General features: G+C 38.1%; 2 long non-coding RNA genes and 1 other non-coding gene across 7 annotated transcripts in view; all 3 read left to right on the top strand.

The window, feature by feature from the left end:
- Positions 1-13,150, top strand: part of LOC118354188 (uncharacterized) — a 285,418-nt gene that overhangs the window by 129,522 nt on the left and 142,746 nt on the right. The window lies entirely within an intron of this gene.
- LOC112662455 (uncharacterized) overlaps positions 1-13,150 on the top strand; it is a 109,535-nt gene that overhangs the window by 69,911 nt on the left and 26,474 nt on the right. The window lies entirely within an intron of this gene.
- LOC112662555 (U6 spliceosomal RNA) lies at positions 11,139-11,245 on the top strand. The gene has a single exon (XR_003138651.1). It is a non-coding gene; the product is annotated as a U6 spliceosomal RNA (small nuclear RNA).

Below are 13,150 nucleotides of genomic sequence, written 5' to 3' on the forward strand. Positions count from 1 at the left end.
CTAACTAGTCAGTCTCCAGGTACCAATTTAAATAATCTCTGTCACATTTCAAATAAAACTTTTGATTGCTACCTCCTTTTTCCTTACTTAACATATGCTGTTAGCAGAAGTGGTAGGAGACAGAACATGAGGGAAATGATAGAAAATAGAGTAAGAGTTATAAGATAGACATTCTAAAGGCAAAGAATATAAACATAGAGCCATTCCTTTTTTCCCTTAAATAAGAAAGGACAAAAGCAATCTAGGGTAAAATATTAGTTTCAATGTAACACAATCACCTTATGCTTTTTTTAAATTAATAAGCTTTATTTTTGAGTGATTTTAAGTTCACAGCAAAATTGAGCAGAAAGTACAGAGTTGCCGTATCTCCTCCCGTTATCAACATCCAGAGTGTTATATTTGTTATAATCTTCCTTCACTTAGTTTTAGGCAGTTCAGTTTCCTCAATTTCTTTGCTTGGCTTTATCACTCATTTAATTTTAGCAGTGAGTCATATTCCACTGTCTTGGATATACCACAGTTTATCTCCTATTGAAGGAAATCTTGTTTGTGTTCAAAGTTTACCAAATTTCAGCAATTATGAATAAAACTACTGTAATTATCAATGTGTAGGTTTGTGTGGACATAAGTTTTTGATTCATTTGGGTAAATACCAAGAAGCATGATTATTAGGTCAGATGGTAAGAGGATGTTTTTTGTTTCTTTTTTTTTTTTTTTTTTTTAAGATTTATTTATTTGAGGGAGAAAGAAACACAGCAAGCAGAGGGAGAGGGAGACAAGCAAACTCCCCACTGGGTGGAGAGGTTAACCCTGGGCTCAATCCCAGGAGATTATGATCATGACCAGCTGAAATCAAGAGTCAGATGCTCAACTGAGCCACCCAGGTGTGTGAGGATGTTTAAGAAGTTGTAAGACGTTGCCAAAGCATCCCCTAGGGTGATTGTACCATTTTCCACTCCTGCCAGCAATGAATAAGAGTTCCTGTTGCTCCTCTGTCCCATCACCATTTAGTGTTGTCAGTTTTGGAATTTGGCCATTCTAATAGGGATATAGTGGTATCTCATCATAGTTTTACCTTACTTTTCTCTGATGATATATAATGTGGAACATCTTTTCATGTACCTATTTGTCATCTTCTTTGGTTAGGTGTCTGCTTGTATCTTTGGCCTCTTAAAAATTTCTTTTTAAGTTTAAATTCAATTTAATTAATGTATACTATATTATTAATTTCAGAAGTATAATATAGTGATTCATCAGTTGCATATAACACCCAGTGCTCATGACATCAAGTGCCCTCCTTAATGCCCATCACTCAAGTACCCCATCAAGCAACCCTTAATTTGTTTTCTAGAGTTAAGCATCTCTTATGGTTTGCCTCCCTCTCTGTTTTTATCTTATTTTATTTTTCCTTCCCTTATGTTCATCTGTCTTGTTTCTTAAATTCCACATATGAGTTAAATCATGTGGTATTTGTCTTTTTCTGAGTTATTTCACTTAGCATAATATCCTCTAGTTCCATCCATGTCATTGCAAATGGCAAGAATTTACTCTTTGATGGCTGAGTAATATTCCATTGAGTATATATACCACATCTTCTTTATCCATTCATCTGTTGATGGACATCTGCATTCTTTCCATAGTTTGACTATTGTGGACATTGCTGCTATAAACATTGGGGTGCATGTGTCCTTTCAAATCACTATGTTTGCATCCTTTGGATAAATACCTAGTAGTGCAATTGCTGAGTCATAGGATAATTCTATTTTTAATTTTTTGAGGAACCTCCATACTATTTTCCAGAGTTGGCCATTTCTTAATCAGTCTTTGTTTTCTTATTATTGGTTTTTAAGACTTCTATGTATATTTTGGATAACAGTCCTGTATCAGATATATCCTATGCAAATATTTTCTTTGAATCTGGCTTGGCTTATTTTCTTGAGATTGTCTTTATAATCTATGTTTTTGAAATTGAAAATAAAACCATTGCTTTTAATGGGCTTGTACTGATATGCCTCAGGTTTAAGAACATCTCAAGGTCATGTATAAACTTCACCGCTGCTCCATCATCCACCTCTGATTCTATGGACAACAGTTGTCTATGGACCAACTCATGCATTCCAGACAGTCACCTCAATTATTACTGCCTCTTTCATTTAACATATTTGCCAAAATTAGAATAGGCAGAGATAGATGAAATGCAATATGGTCTTAAGTGATGTCAAACAGGACTAAGTTCAGCACTTATTTTTTAAACTTTATCAACATAGCGCAAGTATGAAATGAATTGACTTTGCCTTCTCCTGATGCAACAAAGAGAAATGCAGTTTCCTTCTTTATGCTGATAACCTTTTTGTATTCTCTAAGAGTGAATTTAAGAAGCAGTGTGAGTCCATTAGCATCTGACTTCCATAAGGAAAAACTCAGCATAAAATTCTGCAAAACAAAACAAAACAAAAATCACTGTATTTGGTACACATTCAATTTTAAGTGCCCTCAGGCAACAAGTCAATTTATTATGTCTTTTGTAGGGATTCAGTCACTGTGGATCCACAAATGGATCTATTCTCTTATTCAGGCATGCATTTTGCTCCTAATTCATTCTAATGGCTCCTGAGGATATCTAGTTCTTAAAATGAGATATTTGCTAGTTTATGTGTTGATGTTCTTTTATAGATGAGGCCAACAGCTGGTCATATATATACACACACATACTTCTGTGAGATAAAAGTTAAGTAAGATTAAATCTTTTTATTTCATATTTCCTGGTTCTGAACTGTGGAGTTTTAGACAAATACACATGCTTGAAAGCATTAAACCTCTGCTCAGGAAAAAAAAAGAAAAATTAACTTTATCTCTAGACCTCTCTGCTACTCTCCACTATTAGAGTTAAATTTAATGCATGGCATATTTCCATTTTTGCTTCAGCTTCCAGGAAACAGAATATTATTCACTTTGATAGGAATTGACTATTTTACTTGACCCTAGCCTCTTGATAAGCCTCAATTGCTTCTGTGTTTTTTGGATAACTTTTTATTGTTATTTATTGTATTCAGAAGTATGTTTCATTTTTTAAGCAATTTAAATGATTTTTTAAGAAATTCAAATATTTATAACTTCTTTCAGCAGAAATTTATTGAGTACTATTCCAATAAGTTATTGTTTCTCAGCTCCACACTGACCCTTTACACTCAGCTTTGTGGTATTGGCTGGGGCTATGCAGGCCTCATGTGGCTCCATGTTAGGCTGGCTTCATGTTGGGTTCTACCAATAGGGGCCTACAGTGGGAGACCACCAGGCTTGAAGAGAAGGGATATTCTTCCTCCCAGCTTCCTGTTGACCAACAACCTTTAAGCTTTCTGTTCCCAGCATATCACCCAAGTAATACTTCATCCCCTAGCAGTTGTTTTTTCCCATAGTAAGCACTGGATCCAATGTGCAGTTAGTTCTTCCAGTGTGAGTAAAGCCCATTTCATCCCACTTACCATTGTGCCAGCCCCATCCTGTCATAGTCTCTTTTTGATGATCTGGGTGCCAAGCCCACTATTAGGAGTTGGTTGGACATTTAGGCAGACAGGGCCTGGGTCTGCAACAAGACAATTTGGAGTCAGGACAGCTAAGATAAAATGCAACTGACATCCTGTTCTGCAGCTTAGATAGGACCACACTAGCATTCCGTTTTGTAGCCTTTGCAGAAATGACTTCTGCAAAATGACCTAAAATAAGACAATCACAGAGCATTTATCACTATTACAGGCAAGGGGCAGTTAAGACATGAGCCCTCAAATGTCAGCAAAAAAGACCATCAGCATGTAGACATTAACCTAATAGGTTGACAGATATGTGACCAAAGCCCTGATTGGAATGACTCAGCACATCCTGATTGCTTAAGATATTTCTGCTCATAAAACCCCGTAAGCTTAGAAATTCCAAGGGCAACGCTCTCGGGTGCACCTCTTCTCCAGGAGTTTTATGCTATCACTCAATAAACTTTGTTTTGCTGCCCACCACTGTTCATCTGGTCTACTTCCTCTTTCTTCGAAATGGTGTGACTAAGAGCTGTGGGCACTAAAGGCTGATGAATCCTGCAACATCACCATATTGCTTCTCAAAGCTCAGAGATACCAGCCATGGAGATCTCCCTCCACAGAGCCCAGAATTTCAACTCTGCAAGGACCCTCTCTAGGTCTCCAGGATTTATTAATTCTAGTATCTCCTTTGCTCCCTCAGCCTGAGAGGTTGCTCACTGCAGTTGTTACTTGAGAATTTTCTTTGTATCGTTTCAGGTACCGAGTTAACTTTCTAGTAGTAGTTACTTCTTAATGTTAAATTCCCTTTCATCAAACTGGCATAGTTTCTGATGCCCAGTTAGCTCCTCACTAATGCAGGTACTTAACATGAATTAGGCATAGTTCTAAGGGCCAAGGAATGATCCTGACCCAGATAAATCTACTGCTTTCATAGAATTAATCTTATAGGATTGGACAGGTAACACACAGAAATATGAATTATGATAAATGGTACTTTTCCATTACTATGAAAAAAAAATAAAGCCAGGTAAGAGAGAAGAGAGTGCCCAAGGTGTCAGGAAGAGGCTACTGTTGTATGAGAATGGTAGAGAAAAGCCCTCTCTGGGCAGGCCTGGACATTTCAACATTTTTGAAGGAAGTGTAGGATCAAATTATATAGCTGTGTGAAGGAAAAATGTTTGAGGCAGGGAGAATAGCAAATGCAAAGCCCTGTGGGTAAAGCAGGCTTGCCATGACCAGGAATGGAAAGACCAGTCTGTCTCTAGCAAAGGGAGCAAGTGGGAACGTGGTAGGAGATGAAAGTAGACAGGAAGCTGGAAGACCGGATCCTGTTAGGGCTCTGGGAGCCATAGTAAGGAGTATAACTTTTCTCTTCTTTTCTTTTTTAAGGATTTTATTTATTTATTTGAGAGAGGGAGAATAGGAGTGAGGGGGAAGGGGCAGAGGTACAAGTAGACTGCCTGCTGAGCATGGAGCCCAATGTGGGGCTTGATCCCAAGACCCTGAGATCATGACCTGAGCCAAAGTCATCAGATGCTTAATTGACTGAGCCACCCAGGCCCCTTCCTTCTTTTTTTTTTTTTTTTTTTTAAGATTTTATTGAACTTTTCATCAAAGTGAAATTGTAAGCCACTGAAGGAGTTTTGAATATAGGAAGCACAAGCCAGTCCTCCATGATCAAAACTTAATTGAGCATGTACTTTGTACTAGGCACTCTTCTGAAAGCCAGTATTATAGCAGTGAATAAAACCAATTTATTCCTGCCCTTCCAGTGGTGAAGATAGACAAGGAACACCTAACTCAGCATATAATAGGTCAGATGATATGTGCTCTGGAGAGCAGGATCATGGTGCAAGAGAATCTGGAGGAGAGCCTAAAGAGAGCAAAACAAAGTAGGAAGGTCAGTTAGGAGACTACTGTGATAGGCAGGAGTTGTTGGTGGCTTGGACCTGATGGGGATGAAGATATTTTTTTAAATGTGGTCTGATTCTAGATATGCTTTATATGTTGAGATGGTAGGATTTTCTGATGATTTATAGAATAAATCAGAATAAAATACAGATCCTAGTCATGGCCTACAAGATTTTGCAAGGTCTTGTTTCTTTTTTTATTTAAAGATTTTATTTATTTATTCATGAGAGACACAGAGAGAAAGGCAGAGACATAGGCAGAGGGAGAAGCAGGGTCGCTGCAGGGAGCCCGATGTTGGACTCAATCCCAGGACTCTAGGATCATGCCCTAAGGCAAAGGCAGATGCTCAACCACTGAGCCACCCAGGTGCCTGCATGATCTTGTTTCTGCCCTACGTTTCTAACCTCCTCTCTTATTCCCACTTCCCCCAGTATACACTGTTCTTTTACTCTATTGAACACTTACCAATTTCCTAAAGAGCCATGCTCTCACTGTCTGCTAGTCATTGCACATACCGGTCCCCCCATCAAGGCCTTATTTACCTGGAGAGCTTTCTCCTCCTTCAGCCATGGCTTACATTTTCCCTATTCACAGAAGCCTTACCCATCTTCTGAAGATGAGGCTCTGTGTCTCTCCTATGAGCCTTACCACAAGGCCCATTTGATCTTCTACAGCTAATCAGACATCCAGACAGCTGTGCACTCTCTTACTGTAATCAAAATTCTCAGTCTGTTTACTCACCTCATTAACTCTATTTTGGGGAGTTGAGGAAGGGTCCTTTAGACCACAAACACAAAGGTCCAGGATCCAAAGCAGTAGAGATGGTTGGTGGCCATCATACCATTCAATGGATAGTTGGTGCAGACTTTCTTCAGACATTATAACAACTTTATAAGGGGATCCCTGGGTGGCTCAGTGGTTTAGCACCTGCCTTTGGCCTAGGGCATGATCCTGGAGACCTGGGATCGAGTCCCTCATCAGGCTCCCTGCATGGAGCCTGCTTGTGTCTCTGCCTCTCTTTCTCTCTGTGTGTCTATAATGAATAAATAAATAAAATCTTTAAAAAAAAAAAAAGAGAGAAACAACTTTATACTAATGAAGAAGAATTGGATAAGTCATTAAAGTTTTTGTTTTGGAACCTAATGTTTTGCTGTCATGGCCTTAAAATGCCCTCATTTTCTCAAGATTTTAATTTATTATGTTCACTTATTTTAATGCTGTTTTTACTTCTTGATTGTGAACACGCAACAGCTTTTAATCACCAGCTCACGGCACGCTGTAGGAAGAGAAATGCTTCTTTTATTAAGACAACATGCAAAATATATCACATGCTCATTTCCCGAAATATGGAATGAGTATCTTCAAACCTTGGAAACACTTCAGTTCCATGAAATAAATCTCCCCAGACTGGTAAATTCCCTGAGATTATCATAACAGACTTGCTAAGTCGAACTGAGGAGGGATTTCTATTTTGAGAGAATACTGCTTTTGGCAGCCAGGAGAGCCTTCTGTAGACATCTTTTGGAGAATGGAATAACTCATCTGAATTCATCATAGCCAGAAATAAATATTCTTGGTGCCTGATGTAGGTGCATTACCGGAAGGATGGTAGTCTGGCTTAGTATTGCTTGCAAAAATTACTTATGGTTGGCACTCCCAATGTATTTTTTTTTTAAATAAAAACCTCTTTTCATACTTGGTTAAATGTGTCTGTCTTGCTTTTCATTATTATTTGAAGTCTACCTTCAAAATGCTCAAAATAAGGTTGTTGTTGGACAGACCTCTATCTGAAATCCAGGAAATAGTTTTCATTTTGGCCCCAGTTAGAACCCACATCATGTATATTAATGCAATTTTCTCATTCTAAACTACTTTTTGTTCTCGTTGCAGCCAGGCTTTATTAACATGCATAAACCAATAAATCTTAATCTTTACTGGAGTGAGCTAATTGTGTCTTCTAATGAAGAGGTCTGAACTTAGTTTTTCAGATTTATGTTTATACACAGGCCACCTCATTGAAAGCAGACCAGCTTAAGGAGTGTCTTGTCAAAAAGTACATTGAATGAGTACTTTAAAAAAACTTTCCTTGCTAATGACATTTTAAAGACTTAATTCCATAGATTTTATTTTTGCTGGAAGTATACAGATTCTTCCTACTAATATTTACAAATCTACTTCACGATATGCCATTTTCTATTGCTTTGAATGTGCATCTTACCCACAATACTCATTCTTATATGAAAATATATAGTCATTAACTTGTTTCATTACTTCCCTTAAATGACATCTCCATTCTTCCCTGCTTAGCTAAATCCTCTGTCTCTTTCAGTTCAGGGAAAATCTTACCTTATAGCTTTACCTCATTTTGGCAGAATATTCTGTAGATCATGGAGATGCCACTACTAACTGTATTGTGTGTTCTAGGTGGAATCTATACTGGCCAATATTTCCTGCATGTCAAAGATTTGCCCACTCATAAAAATTAACATACTATTATCTTAATGGAAATTAGAGGCACTGGGATAAGTTTTGTTTGTTTGCTTGTTTTTACAACTCTGAGATGCATTGTAGGTGATGTTGTTTTGGCCTCTCCAGAAGCCAGTTACCTTGACCCATGTAATAGCACTCTAATATATCTGGGGATTTCTGCCAGTGATACCTACACTGTGGATCTGTAACTGACCAGAGTAAATGAGGTTCCGTACCTGAGAAGTCTTCATTGCCTTGGCCTTGGGCTATGATAATATTATCTTGAGTTCTAAGGGCCATAATGATGGGAAAGCATACTTGAAAATTAGGCCATTTCAGAAGAAAGAAGGCATATGGGAAAGATTACTTCTTGACAGTATGGAACATCTGAATCCAAGTGTGTCAGAAGCTAAAGGATCTTAGGTTTTTCAATTACATAGTCAATACATTTATTTAATTTTTACTTGTATTTTATTTATTTATTTGTTTATTTGCTTAAGAAAGCATGGGTTAAGTTTTTGATTTTTGGAATTGAAAGAGCTCTGAATAACTATATGAGTCCCAGGTCTACAGATGAGGAAATTAAGCTGAGAATCGTCTAGGACACTGAAGAGCTAATAACAAATGAAACTGGAATTGGCATTTAGGTGTATCTGCCTCTATGGCCCATTCCCTCTGCTCTATTGTATTGCATGACAATTCTCTAGTATGCTTTACCTGGAATATATGTATATATATGTGTTTATTAATTTATTTTGGGGGAATAGATAAAGGCCTTGATTTGCAGTGATATCGTTTTCTACTAGTATTTTGGTGGAAGAAAATATGAGGGACACAGAAACATCTATGTTCTGAGTACTTGTAATAATATAAGCTGCATTAATACTCACTGAATTTTCCAGGGATTAATATTCAGCACATGTGGTCTTCCTTAGTTTAAAGCACCTCGGTTGAAGTCAACACCATTCTTATTCATAGAAAGACCTGCTAGTCTTTGAGTCTGTGTTACTCTAGTGTCTCATGTCCATAATCCCTATCTCCATCAATTTACATTATTTTCAGAAACACAAACAAAGGTTGAACTAGACCTTCACAAGGACATTTCTTTGGGAAATACTAGGAAAATTATGCCTACTCCCAGGCTGGATCAGAGACAACGTTGCAAGAAACATCTGAGTTTCATTCCTGGAATTGTCACTGAATTTCAGGGTGGCCTTGGACATAATCATTTTTCTCTGTTTCTCCTCAGGGAAGATAACAGAAGTGGGAGAGGAATGAATAGCCCAGAATTAATAAATTTATTCTTTGCCGAGCTTAAGTATTGCATTCCCATTTTCCTGAAATTACTGTGAATTTACAGGCCAGATCTCAGAGAGAGCCTTTAAAATATTAGAAATAGCCCTTTTTATTTATAGCCAGAAGAACAAAAACAAAAACCAAACAAATAGAAAACAAGCTTGGGGCACACACACAAAGCTACAGGCAGGTGGGCCATTCTGGTGAGTTGGTGTCACTTACTAAGACCTAATTAGCTAGACTGCCTTGGTGGCATTTTCAGAAAGGAAGCTGGAATCCTCTGCCTGTAAATGTCTCTGTTAGCTCAGTGTGCATGTTTTCATTGGCCTTTGGAGAAGACTCTCAGTCTATTATGGTTTTGTTGATGGCTAACAGTATTCTTGGCGCTGAGTGAGATATAGAAGAAGGTGGGATCCGCCCAAGGCACTGCAACCTAAGTTAGTAAAACAAATAATTCGCTATTAGCCTTGACCTTGCTGGAAATTGGGCTTAAATATCAGTGGTGCTAAATTCCAGAATATTTCTATTTATGCCCCTTTGGGATGGGCAGGAATGACATTGTGGAGCAACCGTATTTCTTGGTATGCTTCCTTTCTTCCATTTTTAGCATGTCCGTCTGTCTTCCATACTCCAGGGCTTTTTCCATCCCTGAGTTAACCACATACATGGTGTCTCAGCATCCACTTATTTTGATGTAATATTTGCCCTCATTTTAGTTCATTATAGTAGAATTTCATTTATCTCTACCCACTGTAGTAGGAGAAAAAAGTGTTGGCTCAGATCAACCCTAAATAATTTTTTGTATGTGTGGGAATGAATTTTTTTTCTTATATATAATTGTGTGGATGCTGTAGCACTTCATTTTTTTTAAAGATTTTATTTATTTATTCATTCATGAGAGACACAGAGAGAGCGAGAGACACACACACACAGAGGCAGAGACACAGACAGAGGGAAAAGCAGGCTCCATGCAGGGAGCCTGACATGGGACTCAACCCCAGGTCTCCAGGATCACAACCGGGGCAGAAGGCAGCACTAACCCACTGAGCCACCCGAGCTGCCCTACTGTAGCACTTCAAATAAAATTGTGAAGCTTGAATGTGAAGACCCAGCTAGACAGCAATTGAAAATTAGCCAATATCCTCTGCCCATGTAGTTATTTTTCCATATAAGTAGGGAAGAAAGATATTACATTGCAGACTCTCTGATATTCACACCTTTGGGAAGAGTGAGTGAAGTAGGGGAGGTGATCACAAGAGATTGAAGATGACCAGTGGAAAAGAGCCTGGTAAACTGAGGCAAGAAATATATAATTTGAAAGCCCATTTTTATGGCTGGTGTCAAGCCATTGCCAATTGGAAGCCTCTATGAGAAAGGACAAATAAAGCTGTTTATAAGTTAAAAAAATTGTTGGTCTTGCCTCTAATCCATACATAGCTCCTGCTGGTAAGCACTCAGAAGTGTGCTAGATTTGAGAGAGAAAGCTAATTGAAGTCTACTGGTAAGGTCTGTCAATATCAATGAAAATGTGATGGACTGTTACCACACCCAATAGCATGGATAAACCGTTCAACCATATGTTGAACAGAAGAAGACAGATACTAGAGACTAGGGATCGATTTACTTCATTTAAATAAAGTTAAAAAACAAATTATGTTGTTTTAAGTTTGCAAAGTATGACCTTCTGCAGGGGTGGTGACTGAAAGGGGGGGTGATGGGGTGCTCTGGGCTGTTTCAAATGTTCTGTTTCTTGGTCAGGGTGATGGTTCTACAGGTGTGTCCCTTTGTGAAATACTTATAATTATACTTGTAATTTGTATATTATTCTTCATATATTTTATATTTAATTTAAAAAGATTATTTAAAATTGCTAATGTCTAACCAGAGAGATGTTTGCTTGTATATATATCATTATGGAGCTATTAAAAACTTCTAGTGCTCACTTGGGCAGCACATATACTAAAATTGGAACAATACAGAGAAGATTAGCATGGCCCCTGCACAAAGATGACACACAAATTCGTGAAGCGTTTCATATTTTTGGAGGGTATTATGCTGAGTGAAATAAGTCAATCAGAGAAAGACAATGATCATATGGTTTCACTCATATATGGAATATAAGAAATAGTGAAAGAGACTATAAGGTAAAGGAGGAAAACTGAGTGGGGAAAAATTAGAGAGGAAGACAAATCATGAGAAACTCCTAACTCTGAGAAACAAACAAAGGGTTGCAGAAGGGGAGGTGGGTGGGGAAAGGGGTGACTGGTGAGGGGCACTAAGGGGAGCACTTGATGGGATGAGCATTGGGTGTTATACTGTATGTTGGCAAATTGAATTTAAATAAAATATTATAAAAAATTTAAAAACTAAGGAACTGTATATGCTTTTTTTTTTTCTTCAAGTTAATAGCTGACTGACATTTGATTTCTGGGAGATATTTGTTGTCAATAATTTCTGGTTACAAAAAAGAAGCCAGTTTGTCTAGGCCTGATGGATACCTAGGTATTATGGGTTGATGTGTGCTTTCCTCACAATCAAAGATAGTTGAGCCAAGAGCTGAGTCCTCTCCTGAGGCAGGAGGTAGGGCTAGATTATGGCATTTCCATGGTAGATAAAAAATAATGATCTTTACTCCATTGCTTCTCAGGTCCTGAAATGCGTGGCAGCTACTGTCACCAGAGTCTGTCACCTTCCTTCATTCCACGGCTCACTTCTAACCAGCAATATCTAGGAGGAGAACCTACCCATTCCCTTCTCCAGCAGGAACATCCTCTCTCTCTCTCATACAACACACACACACACACACACACACACACACACACACACGGGGAGTAGGCATTGGAAAGACCTGGTATATGAGAGCCAGAGAGAAGTAGGACAGAGGAATAGGAAGGAAGACAAGGCAGGAAGGAAAAGGGAAAAGTGGAGTTGGGAAAAAAAAGAAAGAAAAGAAAAGTGGAGTAGGTCAAGAGAGATGTGTCAAAGTATCTGAAGGTTGTCAACTTCCAGATAATGAGAAAAGGGTAAAGTCTTTACACTGTCCTATTTTTTAAAAATGCTTCAAATATACTTACTATATGCTAGGACCTGCCTCTGTGCTATATGTCCTGTATCATTCTATTTAATTTTAATCATACAGATGATAAAAACTGAGGGATCAGGAGGATGAACACAGTATGTTTAATTCTGGTCTAACCCTTCCTTATTCACTAAGCTAAACCCTCTTAGCAGAGCCCATTGACTATAAGAATAATAATGTGATGTGTTGAGTGCCTACAACATCCCAAGTACCTCTCATTCACCTTTTATTTTCTTTTAGCTTTATCATGGTGAGAACACTCCACATGATATCTGCCCTCCTAACAAAATTTTAAGTATAGAGCATATGATTATTGACTGTAGTGCAATGTTACACTGCATGTATCTAGAACTTGTTTTGCTTAACTAAAACTTGATGCCCTCTGATGAGTGATTCCCCATTTCTGTTCTCACTCCAGCCCTTAGTAACCACTAGCCTATACATTGATTCTATGAATTGGACTGTTTTATTATTTCACATCAATGAAATTGTTCAGTATTTCTTTCTGCAACTAGCTTATTTCACTTAGCATAAGGTCTTCAAGGTCCATCCCTGTTGTAACACACAGCAGAATTTCATTTTTAAAAGATGAATGAGGAAAAAAAAAAAAAAGATGAATGAGGGATGTCTGAGTGGCCCAGTGGTCAAGCATCTGCCTTCGGCTCAAGGCATGATCCTGGAGTCCTGGGATCAAGTCCCACATCGGGCTCCCTGCATAGAGCCTGCTTCTCCCTCTGCCTATGTGTCCGCCTCTCTCTGTATGTGTCTCTCATGAATAAATAAATAAAATATAAAATCCTAAAAAAAAAAAAGATGAATGATACTCTATTGTGTGTAAATACCACATTTTCCTTATCCATTCATCTGT

The sequence above is a fragment of the Canis lupus genome, chromosome 13, assembly GCF_003254725.2.
Source record: "Canis lupus dingo isolate Sandy chromosome 13, ASM325472v2, whole genome shotgun sequence".
NCBI lineage: Eukaryota > Metazoa > Chordata > Mammalia > Carnivora > Canidae > Canis > Canis lupus.